The 13,977-nt window shown below is 37.7% G+C and overlaps 1 protein-coding gene and 1 long non-coding RNA gene across 3 annotated transcripts in view; one reads left to right on the top strand and one right to left on the bottom strand.

Annotated features, from left to right (window-relative positions):
• Positions 1–13,977, top strand: part of Prkg1 (protein kinase cGMP-dependent 1) — a 1,042,192-nt gene that overhangs the window by 915,167 nt on the left and 113,048 nt on the right. The gene's annotated exons all lie outside the window — the stretch shown is intronic.
• The window catches only part of LOC114618311, a 74,416-nt gene that overhangs the window by 25,592 nt on the left and 34,847 nt on the right, over positions 1–13,977 (bottom strand). The window contains exons 2-4 of one of the 2 annotated variants that reach the window (XR_003710946.1): positions 6,903–6,960; positions 5,773–5,971; positions 2,989–3,140 (exon numbers count right to left, since the gene is read on the bottom strand). This is a non-coding gene — a long non-coding RNA (uncharacterized LOC114618311). Of the gene's footprint in view, positions 1–2,988; positions 5,623–5,772; positions 5,972–6,902; positions 6,961–13,977 lie in introns of those variants that run through there. The other variant, XR_003710945.1, reaches the window with a different exon arrangement.

Genomic DNA, 13,977 nt, shown 5'->3' on the forward strand with positions numbered 1-13,977 from the left:
AATACAAGCACACACAAGGATGAGGAAGCCAAATGCTTCATTCTTGCTTTGTTTCTCCAGCGCTGACAGCATGTCATTGCTACTCAGCAAGGGAGAATTATTTAAAATGTAAGGCACATTCTCAAAGGCAGCATAACAGCTGAAAAACTCTGAGCATGAGTTTTTCACACCCATCATCCCCATGGATGAGTGGCTAAGGCCTGAGAACCATCATGAGTGCAAAGCCAGTCTGGCTTACCATAACAAGACTCTACTTACAGAAACAATGCAAGCAAAAATAAAAGACAGGAGAGGGAACAAATCCTATTCCACCACCCAGGAAGTTGAAGATGAATAGCAACAGCTTCTCCTTTCTAATCCTGATTTGTGATTCTAACAATTCAAGTGTGAACAAATACTTGGTAAGAACTTAGGATAGAAGATGGTGTTTTGCCTGAAGCATCTCAAAAAACTGCTCAGATGAAGTGACATGTGAGCTAGGTTCTTTTAAGTTTGAGCAGAAGTTTTGCAAATAAAGGAGGGAAAATAAAGGCAGGGACTCGGGAGAGTAGGGTATATACAAGCACAGCCTCAGTGGCTTCTATGTAGTAGTGGATAGAACATAGTAAAAAAGAAGGACTTGGAGAAGAGACTGGAAGAATATCACACAGAGGCTGAGAGCAGGGTCTGGAAAGAAGAATTGGGTAGAGCTCATCAAGAAATCTAACAAGAGCTGGAGTTGGGTTTCAGTGGGTAAGAGCACCTGCTGCTTTTGCTGAGGACCAGAGTTCTAATCCCAACACCCACATGGTGGCTCATAACTGTCATATGTAACTCCAGTTCCAGGGGATTGACACCCTTTGCTTGTTTCTGAAGGCACCAGGCATTCATATGCATAAGTATGTACATAAATACATACATATACATATGCACACATATACAGAGATAAATCTGTCATACACATACACTAGAAAACCAACAAACCCATAGTTTTAAAAGTAATCTCCTAGTATCTCAAAGTAAAAAAGCTAGTTTCATTTTTTGGAAACTATGGGGCCATTGGAGAGCCATTACTGCTGTATCATGTATTTGTCATTGAAGGAAGGGAAGGAGAGCAAGATTGGTCACAACACAGAGAACTGGCACAGACTATTAAAGTCACAACAGCCCTAAGGAATGTCTATTAAGGTTGAGAGTTTTAGATTTGAGCCTACACCAGATTTGGGTGATTGTTAAGTATTCCAGATGAGCAATGTTTCTTGTACAGAAACTCAGTGGATGTCTATAGGTGGTCAGTGATGGGTGAGAGAAAGCTGGTTGCAACAAAGAGAACGACTGCTTTTCCTGTGGACAGGCTAAGTTTGTGTCCATTCGGGTTCTCAGAATAAGGTGACCACTACCAGTTAGAAGTGCTTTGATTTTCTCTGACACTTAGAAGGCAGATGCAAGTTGACACTGGAGTTCATAAATCCCTTAAAATTTAAGAGGCTTGTGTTGTGTTCCTAAGTCATTATTTTGTGTTATACTAGTAATAAATCATTCCATTTTCCCAGTGAGTACTTGAAAGTTTACAATGAATCTGAAGCTTGCATTTTTATCCAGTGGTTTTTTTTTTAAATTTGTTTGAAAATTCAGCAATGCTTTGAGACTCATGGGCTATTGATCTGAAAGGATAATGGAATAAGCTGAAATAATACATTTTATTTTTCTAAAATTTAAGCGTTAAGCAGCAATCCTAAAATAAGTAACATTTGAAATTTTGCATTTGGCAGTCTGAGCCGTGGTTCTAGCTGTTTATTTGGGGGTGGTGCAATTCTAATGATTCTTGTAGTGGTATGGGGTGATGGGGAGATGGGTCAGAGGCCAGGAGCACTCTCAGAAGTCTAAGGTTTTTTAAAAATGGTAAAATCATTAAAGTTGAAATCTGTTCCAGATACTGCACATTTTCTTTTTTGGTAAAGTTAAGCAGATTTTGCTTATTTTAGGAAGCACACTTTCCTGATGAGACAGCCATTATAGTCCCAGCTGGGTCATAAAAGATCTAAGGCTTTCCTTTTCTTTTCAATATGTCTCACAGTTGGTACCCATCTGAAATACAAAGTGTGGGAACATGAATTGAATTAGCATCAGCCACAATAACAGAGACACCCCATCTCTGTCCAAGGGTTACAATGGAAGCCCTTTCAGAACTTATCTCTCTGGATGAAATACAACGCTCACCTTATCTGCAAGCCCTTCTACAGCCATATAATTGAGTTAATTTGAATAGATAGCAGACTATCCAAGGCCAATCATGATACAGTACTTGACAAGACAGACACTGTCTTGTGAGCCGAATTGGAGGTGGATAATACATTATCACTGAGAAAGAAACTGAATGACAGCAGTTAATGAGTCTTATTTCTCTGTTTTCACAGGATGTTCTCTTTTTCACTCACTCACCAATATGCGCTCTCTCTCTCTCTCTCTCTCTCTCTCTCTCTCTCTCTCTCTCTGTGTGTGTGTGTGTGTGTGTGTAATAACCACTGAAGATGAGACTCAGAAAAGCAAAAAGCAAAAATACATATTGTTAAATTTCACCATTTTTTCTTTTTTTCTTCACCAACTGTTTTTAATTAAGTAGCATTCCACCTAGATTTTTTTCCTGCTTTGACCACATGCAGAGATAACTTTAACACAATAAATATTCTCTGAGGCTCACATAGAAGTAGAGAGACAGATAAGCACTAATTAAACTGATCATTTCTCTCACAGCATATCTGCAAGGAATGGTTTCTTTCCTCTTCAAATGAATAAAGCTTCAGAAAGCCGGTGCCATGTCCCAAAATTTACAGCATGTAAAGTGAGTCAGTGACACTCATGTCCTGACTTAGCACATCACACAGATGATTCACTCTAAGAGTAACTCAGCTTCTTTGCCTTCTTATATCGTTGGCTGTGCTTAGATATTTAAGTCATTTTTATCTGTATTTTTATAAAGAATTCTGTGCATTAGGCAGCTTTACTTACCTTCAGAAGTATTTCCCTGAAGAGACACACCATGGTGGGGAAATTACAGTGTCCAAGGTCAGCACATTTTCAGAAGATTTTCTAGAACCATTACATAGCGTACCCCTCAGTGACAGTCATGAGAATAGATTGCAGCAAAGCACCACGGTCAGCTTAAGTTTACAAGTGAAATAATTGAAAAAGAAAAACAGACAAAATTTTGGTGAGTCAGCCCAAGGTTTGAAATCTACCTCAACCCTAGAAAACTACATTTAACATTTTTCTTCTCTTCTGGTTGCTGCAGGGAGCTTAGTTATTAACAACTAAAGCTATGGAAGAGTTGTGCATTGTTTGGCTATTACATTTTTATCCTAGGGAAGAATAATATATTTTAAAGGCTTTAGAAAAATTGAAAGAAGTGTAAAAGTCAAGATGAGCTTCTTCTGAAGTGTCAAGCGTAAATACTAAAGGTGAACTGGGTGCCAGGGAAGGAAGGGGATACTACAGAAACAGTGGAAATTATCCAAGTATAAAACATGCTGCAGAGCCAGAGAATCGACCTCAGAAGATTCAGTGTATTGATGACACATAGTGCCATTAGTGGTAGAACGGAAAAAGCTGACAAAAGATAATTCATGAATATGAGTATTTACATGTGATGATTTTGGGATATGTGTGTGTGTGTGTGTGTACCTACACTTGTACATGAATGTACACACATGTTCCTGCCATCTTGTACATTTGAGACAAAGGTCAGCTTGTAACAATCACAATCGGTTGTCTTCTCTCAGCACTAGTTCAGGGAGGATGTCAGGCTCTGAGGCTGGCATCTCCACCCTAAGGGACATTTTGTTTCAATACCATCATCTGTTAATCCTCATAATAGCCCTTTGGATGGCGGGGAGAAGTCACTAAACAAGACATTCTAGAAAGGGAGTTCAACTGAGAACTAGAGAAACTCAAAGACTTGGGCAGAGTCATCTCCCTAATTAGAATTTCAGGATTATCTGCCTTCTATATCCTGTTTTGGCTATTGCCTTTATTCCAACAAATTAAGTGGGAAGCTTGATTCTCTTTGTGGGTTTTTTTTAAAAGACAAATAGAATAGAAGCAGTCAAAGGTATATAAGAAAGAATCACATGTAACCTTTTACACTAGGCTGTAAGTGGGCTCTAAGTAGCCTGAGTAAGAGGCAAAGGGGCTAAGAGTTCAAAGGGGATTACAAAGGTGGCCTTGAGGGGCTCCAGTAAAAAGGAGCATTCGTAGAGAAGACCAAAATTTGCATTCTGAATTGCAGTAAAGGATAAGTAATCAGGAAGATGAGAGGCATAGTGATTAGAGGGAGAGAAGCTGGCATAGGCAGCTATGGGTAAGCTAAATATGAGCCGTAAGTAAGAATAGGTAACACACTCAAATGTGGCAGATGCCTGGATCTGAAGAGTTCAATGGTAGTGTGAGGGACTGAACTGAAGGCTTAAGAACCGACTTAGCTTTTGCAAACCTTTAAAGAGAGATTTGACTAGTAGACTACATAAGAATCAGATCGTAGTAACAATATCTGGTATTGTTTCCTGAAGATACAGTTTCTAGATCATTATATAAATCTCCCAAGATGTGTCTCATGTCTACTGTTGCTAACCTGGGGACACTGGCAATGTCCGGAGGCAGTTTTGTTGTTACAATAGATTTGCTGCTCATGTCTTGTAGACAGAGGTCAGGACTTCTCCTAAACATCACATAATGCCCTGGGCATCTCTCTACTGCTAGGAGAATTAGCTGATCAAAAACACCAGGCTAGAGGAGTATAAGAAATCCTAAAGTAAGTTCTTCACAAAATACAGGAACTGGGTACTTGGTAGAGGTGTGAGGTTCCATGAGATAAAGCTAGCATAAAAGATTAAATATATGCAAGACCTTAGGTATTTAAGGAAAATGATTCTATTGGTGGATTAGAAAAAGATAGCAAAGACAAATACTTCAGTAACTTAGATTAGCAAGATGACAGAGGGAGATGTGTGTGTGTGTGTGTGTGTGTGTGTGTGTGTGTGTGTGTGTCTGTGTGTGTGTGTTATGTGTGATATGTGGTGAGAGAGGTGAAACCACAGAGGGAGAAGATGAGTGAGGGGCAGTCAGGGGCAGGGCAGCAACAAGTGCGGCTGTGCAAACTCAAATCCCCCACATCCAGGGATTGCTGCCATTCTCCTCTGGAAGCTTAGACAGCACACGGAGGATGGGACCTGCAGGAAGATCACCAGACTAACAATAATGACCACTCTGATGGAAAGTTAGAATCAGAGTGAAGGGAAGATGAAATAAATGCTAGCTTGGGGTATGTTGAAGAATAAAGTGAAAAAGGGCACAGGACAGTAGGACTCTTTACTTTGACTGACTGTCTGGCCATAAAGGATATTTTATGGTGTAGGGTTAGAGACATTATTCTGCCTATTGATTTAAAGAAGAGCCCACTGGGAGGCAATCAGTGGAAAAGATATTGCTGAAGGGTTTTGAGTCTGGAGGAGAAAGATGAAATAATTTGTGCATAACACAAAAGGAATAGAGATGGCTCAGAGGCTGAGTGCCTCCAGCCCTTCCAGGGGACCCAAGTTCAGTTCTCAGCACCCACACTGGGTGGCTCACAGTCCCCTATAACTCAAGCTCCAGAGGATCTGACAGCCTCTTCTGGAGACACACACACACACACACACACCACACACAGACACTGAAGAAATGAAAGAAAATTTAAAGAAAGTAAACCTGAGATTTGAGACAGATGTTAGATAGTTGGTAACTAATGCTTGAATTGACCTTGATGAACGAGCAGCAGAAGCTCCAGAAATAAGAAAGTAATACTTCCATCAGAGAGGCTGGCTAGGGAAGGCGTGCAGGCTCTCAAGACTCTCATGTTTAGTTGCTGGACAGTTCGTAATCCACTCATGAGAACATCTTCAAGCTAATCCTCATGATGTAATAGGAATCTGCTCAATTTTAATTTTGCTGTCACCACCTGTGAATTTAAAACATATTAAAATCTTAGGTGATCATCATAGTTATTAACAATGAGTAGAGTTATGATTTCTTGGTTTTATGGTTTGTTTTTAAAATGTTAATAGTCTTATATCCATGCCTAGATCCAAGAAAGTTGTGGCGTTTTTTAAAATTTCTTCAGTGTACAATATACATATGAAAATGTCTTTAAGTAACATAATACTATGTACAAGGAGTATACAATGTGAATTTTAAATGTATATTGTATGAACCTAAAGAAAATATAGAAGCAAACATTTTCAAAAAAACAGTGACACAAGAAAATGTATCTTCCAGTTTGCCCCTAGTATTTCTTCATTGTGCTTATTATAGACTAATTATGTCTCTTGATCTGTGCATTAAGGTCCTAACACCTAGTGTCACTATATTTAGACACAGCCATAAAAGAATTAATTAAGGTTAAGTAAGGTCATTGTATATAATAGACTAATCCCATAAGATTGGAGTTCTGTAACAGTCAGAAACACACACACACACACACACACACACACACACACACACACATTGAAATGCTGTGTTGAGGAAACAGGAGAAAGACCTCACCAGAAACCAACCCTGCCCAGTCCTTGGTCTCTGGCATCCAGTCTCTATACTGTTAAAGAAGTAATTTCTGTTTGTTTTTAATGTAGTCTCTTTTATTTTGCATGGCAGCACCAGGAGAGTAATATGCTGCCCTCATTAGAGCTTTTATAGATGGATGTGTAGAGAATTCAGATGATCTGTTAACATATTCCTCTTTAGAGTGGGTTAGCTGTGGAGGCTGGATGCCAGGGAACAGGTATGATTTCAATGCCAAGCCCCAGATAGCTATCATCTGCTTCAGTCTTCTACGTGGGGAGGCAGAGTGCTGTCAGCAATAGTCAATATGCAAACATAAAGAGCTCAAATACCACGGAAAAGGTCAACCTTGTGGTCTTCAGTGAGTTGTTTTAGCCTTGATTGCCTCATCTGTAAAAAGAAAAAAAATCCATGTAAAAACATAAAATTAGAAATAGTTTAGCTTTTCTTCATATTTTGCTTGATATTTTTATTAATCTCCACAAGCACTCATGTATAATATTTAAGGATATTTTACCTGTATCTGATGATTCTGGGAGAAACATGTTTATTTTCATTTTTATTGTTTATTCTTTGACAATTTTATCTATATATCATGTGCATTCCGAAGTCTATAATGCCCCTATCTACCACCTCTATTCCACCTTCCTTTCTATAGGTCCCTTTCGCATAAAAGACCTTTGCTCCTGCTGCTGTTGTTGTTGTTGTTGTTTGAGACCCACTGAATTAACCAGAATCATCTGTGTGACCATGAGTTTGAAATATCTCTTAAAGCCTGAGTGAACTCTTTAGTGAGTACTCCTGAAGACAGTGATTGCCCCTCCCACAGAACTATTATAAGCACAGAAGGGTAGGGTTCCTTCAGTTCCTCAGCAGTTGGTGATTGACTGTTAATAAGCTACTGTAGGTTCGTAATTGCATTGGCTGTGCAGAGCCCAACAGACACTATTTGATGGCCATTCTCTTCTGGCTCTTACATTATTGCCAGCCCCTCTTTTGCAATGTTCTCTGAGCCTCAGAAGTGAAAGGTATCAATGCCTGAGCACTCAACTTACTCTCAGCATCCCAAGCAGCCATGTGTCTTCGTAGTCACTACCCACATTGCAAACAAAAGCTCTCTGATTCAAGCTGGAAGGAGCATTTGTATGTCACTATAAATGTATTTAAAAGGTGATTTGACACACTGACAATTTAGCTAAAGCAAAGTATTAAGTTTACCCCAATGATCAAAGACCTCCTTGGCAATGGCTCTTTGACCATGTTTAGAGTAAGAAAAATTAATTCCTTCCCATGGCTCAGGCCCCAGACCCTGTCAGAATGGGTTGTTGCTTCCTTAACAGTTGTGACATTATTGAATCGGCAGGTGCATCTTGCCTGGGAGATGGATATTTGTAGCATGAGGAGTTGATAGCTGGATGTGCCAGTCTCACCCCCAAAGCTCGTATAGTACTTTCTAGCACTATGAAATCTAGCTAGTGAGGAGGAAGCTTCCAGATCAGTTCCAGTTTGCAGTCCACATATATGGTGTCTTCAGCAATATAGTCTTAGCAACTAGTCTGAATGAGCAACCAAGAATTTCTTTTTGCCAGTCATTTCATAAAGGCAAAAATAAAAAGTTCAGTAATAAATTTTTGTAAGATTGCTAAGCTAGTGACTAGCATCTTTACTTCTAAGAATTTTAGGCCATATATAAAAACTTTCCAAAAAAAGATACTATGGGATAAATTTATTGTACTGTCTAAGTGTTCATTTTTAACTTTCATTCTGCTTTGTAATTACAGGTGTTTTTCTATACAAACTGTAAATGTCATACAGTTTTAAACAGGCAGTTATTAATGTTCTTTAAAATCTGATATAATAAATAGGGAATGCATTAACTATATATTTTAATCGTTTAAATAAATGAAGGTTATTTTTCTTTAGTCCACTTGGAGAAGAGCTTTGGTAGACTAAATGAATTGATAATTTTAAATTAGTTTTAAGAAACTATGTTTAAAAAGATATAATTTGTGAGAGATTTTATAATGCCCTAGTGTTTATTTTAAAAATTGAAAAATCTAGAAAAAGTCAAATGTCTACCAATTTGTGATTCTTGTTACAAGACAGATCTTAAGTTGTTCTTGGAATTGAGAGTCTTCTATGTTATTATAAAGGTTAAATAATTTAGTATTATCTTGATAAAATCAGTGAGATATCTATGAGAAGTCAATATTAACTTTCCACACAGTGATGTTTTATTCAGACAGTCAATGGAGGAGTAATTCATAGATCCATTGATTGCTGAAGATACAGTAACATGAGGGAAGTCCTCGTGGTTCTAACTCATGTGCTTTGATGTACCTGATTTTAAGTGTAATTTTTCACTGAAATATTTCTTTATTAGGAATTAAAACGTAGTTAGAGTATTCACTGACACTAAGATTTTGTCCTGAATATTCATATTTTATATTTTATATAGATGAATTCTCAAAGAAACACACCTAGGGTTAGAAATAAAAGTTTGTGTCAGAAAAGGGCAAACTTTGCTTGTCATCTTCTGATCACATGCTTAGACTGGCAATGAATAAATCAAAGGATGCATCCATCTTCCCTGTCCTTTCAAGTTTTTATTATAAGCAGGTGATCTTGCAGTAAACAAAGAACTACTGGTGGATTGGAAATCTAGATTTTGGTGTGGGAAAGACAACCAATATTTGAATAGAGCTGTTTATAGGTGGTGGTAAGTGATAATGAGTTAGAGTGACAGTGAATTATCAGCAAGGCTTTGGATTAAAGAGTAAATGGTATTCGATTCTCTGAGAGAACCTGTCTAAAGAGGATACACTTGATCTGAGATTTGAATGGTATTAAGGAAACCCTATGTGAACATATGGGCAAAGAACATTGCAGACATATAACATTTGTTCTAAGGCAAGTGCATGGAAGAAATTAGAGTGGGTTGTAGATGCCAGCAGAATAGTGACATCACCTGATTTGTCTCACCTACTTATAAGGAAGAGTGTCCACAAAATAAAATAAGCCTATCCCAACACAGGCACATGTGGATGAAACAAAAGAACATTAATGGGATTACCTTCAAAGTATTGAAACCAGAACCAGCAGTAGTCAGATAGATTCAATACAATGGTGGAAGTGTAAGAGGAAGAGAACAGTCTAGAAAGTGGTTTAACAAAATGTTCATGTGATGTGTCAGACATAAATACTTCCAACTTTTCAGGCTGTATGTGATCTATTATAGTTGTTCAACCTCGCTGTACATGTGAAAACAGCTGTAGGGAATAACACAGTACATAGAAAAGTAAATGTGTCTGTGTTCTAACAAAATTTTATTTATAAAATGTGTAGTATGCATCACTTGGGTTTGCAGATGATAGTTCACTGACTTTTTGATTCACAATCATTCCTTGAATGCTTGAAAAATAGTTCTTTTCCAAGAAACTTTATTCAGAATCTTACAGGTTCTGTGAAATTTCTTTCAGATAAGTGTCATCTACCATGACAAGGTGGAAAGAGTAGAGAGTCCTGGGCTTGCTGAAGAAAAGATGACATTGTTCAGAGAATCAGTCCTCCTAAGCCATCCTGATCACTTTGAAAATAGCTTAAAGTAAACCAGGAGATGCTTAGGTTATTGATTTGCTTAGATTATTTTAAATTACATATTTGTTTATAATATTAGCTAAATGTATGGTGATAGTTTGGAACAGTGAGTGATAATTATTTACTTTGCTCTTATGCTCTGCGTTATTTATATACTTTAAATTTATACATTTGGTCTAGTGTGTGTGTGTGTGTGTGTGTGTTTGTGTGTGTGTGTGTGTGTGTGTGTGTGTATGCACATGCATGTGTGCCTGTGCCATATCATGTGTGCTGATGTCAGAGGGCAACTCACAAGAGTCGATTCTCTTCTTCCACCATGCGAGTTTCAAGGATCTAATGTAGGCTTGGTAGCAAGTGCCTTCATCCATTGAGCCATCTCAACAGTCCAAAGGCTACCTTTTAAGATGATTATTGAAAATATCATCCATCAGGATCAAGTAGGCTTCAACACAGAGAAGAAAGGATGGCTCAATATATGAAAAAATCATTAATGTAATCTGCCATGTAAACAAATTGAAAGAAAAAAAACCACATGACTATCTCATTAGATACTAAAGAAGCCTTTGACAAAATCCAACACACCTTCATGTTAAAAGTCTTGAAGAGATCAGAGACACAAGGCACACACCTAAATATAATAAAGCCAATATACATCAAGCCAATAACTAATATCAAATTAAATGGAGAGAAACTTAAAGCAGTTCCACTAAAATTAGGGACAAGGCAAGGTTGTCCACTCTGTATCTCTTCAATATAGTACTTGAAGTTTTATTTAGAGCAATAAGACAATTAAAAGAGATCAAAGGGATTCAATTGGAAAGGAAGAATTCAAAGAACTGGTTTTCACAGATGATATGATAGTATACATAAGTGACCCCCAAAACTCTACCAAAGAATTCCTACAACTGATAAACACCTTCAGCAAAATGGATAAATACAAATTAGCTACAAAAAAAATTAGGAGCCCTCCTTTATACAAATGATAAATAGGCTGAGAAAGAAGCCAAACATATATAATGGAAAAAAGAAAGCATCTTCAATAAATGGTGCTGGTCTAACTGGCAGTCTGTATGTAGAAAAAATGAAAATAGATCCATATTTGTCACTTTACACAAAGCTCAAGTCCAAGTAGATCAGAGATCTCAACATAAAAACCAGATACACTGAATCTAATAGAAGAGAAAGTGGGAAAGAGCCTTGAAGTCATTGGCACAGGGGGAAATTTCCTAAACAGAACTTCAATGGCTCAGGCTCTAAAATCAGAATTACTAATGGGACCTCGTGAAACTAGAAAGCTTCTGTAAGGCAAAGGACATAGTCAATAGGACACATTGGTAACCTACAGATTGGGAGAAAAACCTTCACTAATCCCACATCTGATAGAAGGGTAATATTCAAAATATATAAAGAACTTGAGAAGCTAACCACCAAAAAACTAAACAATCCAATCAAAACATATGGGGTATAGAAATAAACAGAGAATTCACAACAGAGAAATCTTGAATGGCTGAGAAGCACTTAAAGAAATGAACAAAGTCCTTAGTGACCAGGGAAATGTAAATCAAAACGACCCTTAAAACAATTAGAATGGCTAGGATCAAAATCTCAGGTAACCATACATGTTGATGAGGATATGGAATAAAGGGAGTACTCCTCCATTGCTGGTGGAAGTGAAAACTTGTACAACCACTTTGGAAATCAATCTGGTTGTTTCTCAGAAAATTGGAAATATTTCTATCTAAAGACACAGCTATACCTTTGCATATACCCAAAAGATGTACCATACCACAAGGACACATTTTCCACTTTGATTATAGCAACTTTATTCACAACAGCTGGAAACTATAAACACCCAGAAACTCCTCAACTGAAGAATGGATATAGAAAATTCGGTTCACACACAACAGAATACTATTAGCTATTTTTTTTTAAAAGGACATTATCAATTTTTCAGGCAAATGGATGGAACTAAAAAATATCATACTGAGTGAGGTAACACAGACCCAAAGGACATGCGTGGTAAATCCTCACTTATAAGTGGATATTAGCCAAAAAGAGACTTGATATGCCAGGGTTGGAGGATACCCAATGAAGGCTTCCACTCTCTCAGAAGAGAAGGGGAGGTGGGAGGAACTGTGAGAGTAGGGGACAGGGAGGAGGGGGTAGCAATAGGGATGTAAAGTGAATGTATAAATTAATGGAAAAATAAAATGATTATTAGATACATACACATACATATAAACATATAATTTATGTATATATGTCAATTAAAAACTCAAAAAACCATTTTTATTTAAAATTTCCATTTATTCTCTGTATTATAATTAAATTGTTTAGAATAGATTATTGCCTTATATAAAGACATAATCAAGAAAACAGACCTGCTTTACATAAGTAATTAATTTTGTAACCATATTTGGAATTCGAGAACTTATTTGGAGGTATTTAGCACAGGAGTACAGCTGCTCGTATACCCTTGACTGAAGGATGCTCCTTCTCTGGTCTGGGAGGATCATCCTTGGGCAACGTCATTCTCTTCCACCAGCCATAGAGTTCACAGCATTGAGAGAGACAAATGTGAGACTCTGAGGGAGGGAGGAGACACCAAGGTAAGGAGCCAGACCGGCTGCATCAACCCCAGTAATCCAATGGAGTGACAGATGTCACAGTCATGTGACCTCTTGAATTCCCTATTTTGAATTTGACAGAATCTGGTTAAGTTTTATTTTTATTATTTTTATCTTTTTTTAACCCACAGAGTCTAATTGCCTACTCACAATTATTAAACCTTGTGTCAAGATAGGATTAGGATTATAGTCAAGCACAAGGATTTAGTCAACTAACATGAATATGTTAGGTTCAAATGCATACATGTCTTATAAAAAGTGCTATATAAACTGTAGAATGTATGTGAACGCTTTTCTTTGTTGGCAACATGTCAATCCTGGCTACTTGAAGTCCATCTGTTTGGACTTTCGTCTTCCTCAGAGTTTTAAAGCCCATTTCTCTTTAGACAAGAGTATCATCACATTGCAATCGAAGAACAAAATTATACACATTTTAGACATACCACTGAGTAATCAGCTCCCTTCAGAAAGATGTTTTGGTGTAATACTGAAAACATCTTAATAACTGAAATTATTACCCACTGAGTCAATCACCATAATGTCCCCAAACAGACACTTTTCCTAGAGTGAGGAGCAGCAGACTTTCAGCTGACGCCTCTTAAGAAAAATGTCTACAAATGTTAACATTCTTGATGAGAAAGGGTTGTTATTTCCTTCCCCGTCTCTTTCCCTTTCTTCCTGCCCCATCTTCCACTTTCCTCCCTTGCCTTTGTTCTTTCTCCCTTCCCCTTCTGCATTCGTTTCCCTATGCAACTTGCAACCATATTTAAACTACCAATATTGAACACACAGGATATTTCAGATTTACTCTTCTGTGTCTCTGCATTTGTGAATCTGTATTTAAATAACACCATTAAAATCACTCACCTTACAGAATATAGCTTGGTCTTCATGGGAGTCCCCAACAACTGGATCAGGGACTTATCTGTCTGTGGATCCTGCTCCCCTAACTGAAATGTCTTGCTTGGCCTTAGTGGGAGAGGAAATACTTAGTCCTGCAGAGACTTGAGGTGCCAGGTTGGGTTGTCTCCCCAGGAGGGAACTTTCTCTTCTCAGAAGAGAAGGTGAGGGGTTCGGGACTGTTTGAAAGGGAACTGGGAGGAGGGGAAGCTTCAATTGGGAAATAAAGTGAATGAATAGATAGATAGATAGATAGATAGATAGATAGATAGATAGATAGATA

Source organism: Grammomys surdaster, unplaced genomic scaffold (assembly GCF_004785775.1).
Source record: "Grammomys surdaster isolate TR1022 unplaced genomic scaffold, NIH_TR_1.0 141, whole genome shotgun sequence".
NCBI lineage: Eukaryota > Metazoa > Chordata > Mammalia > Rodentia > Muridae > Grammomys > Grammomys surdaster.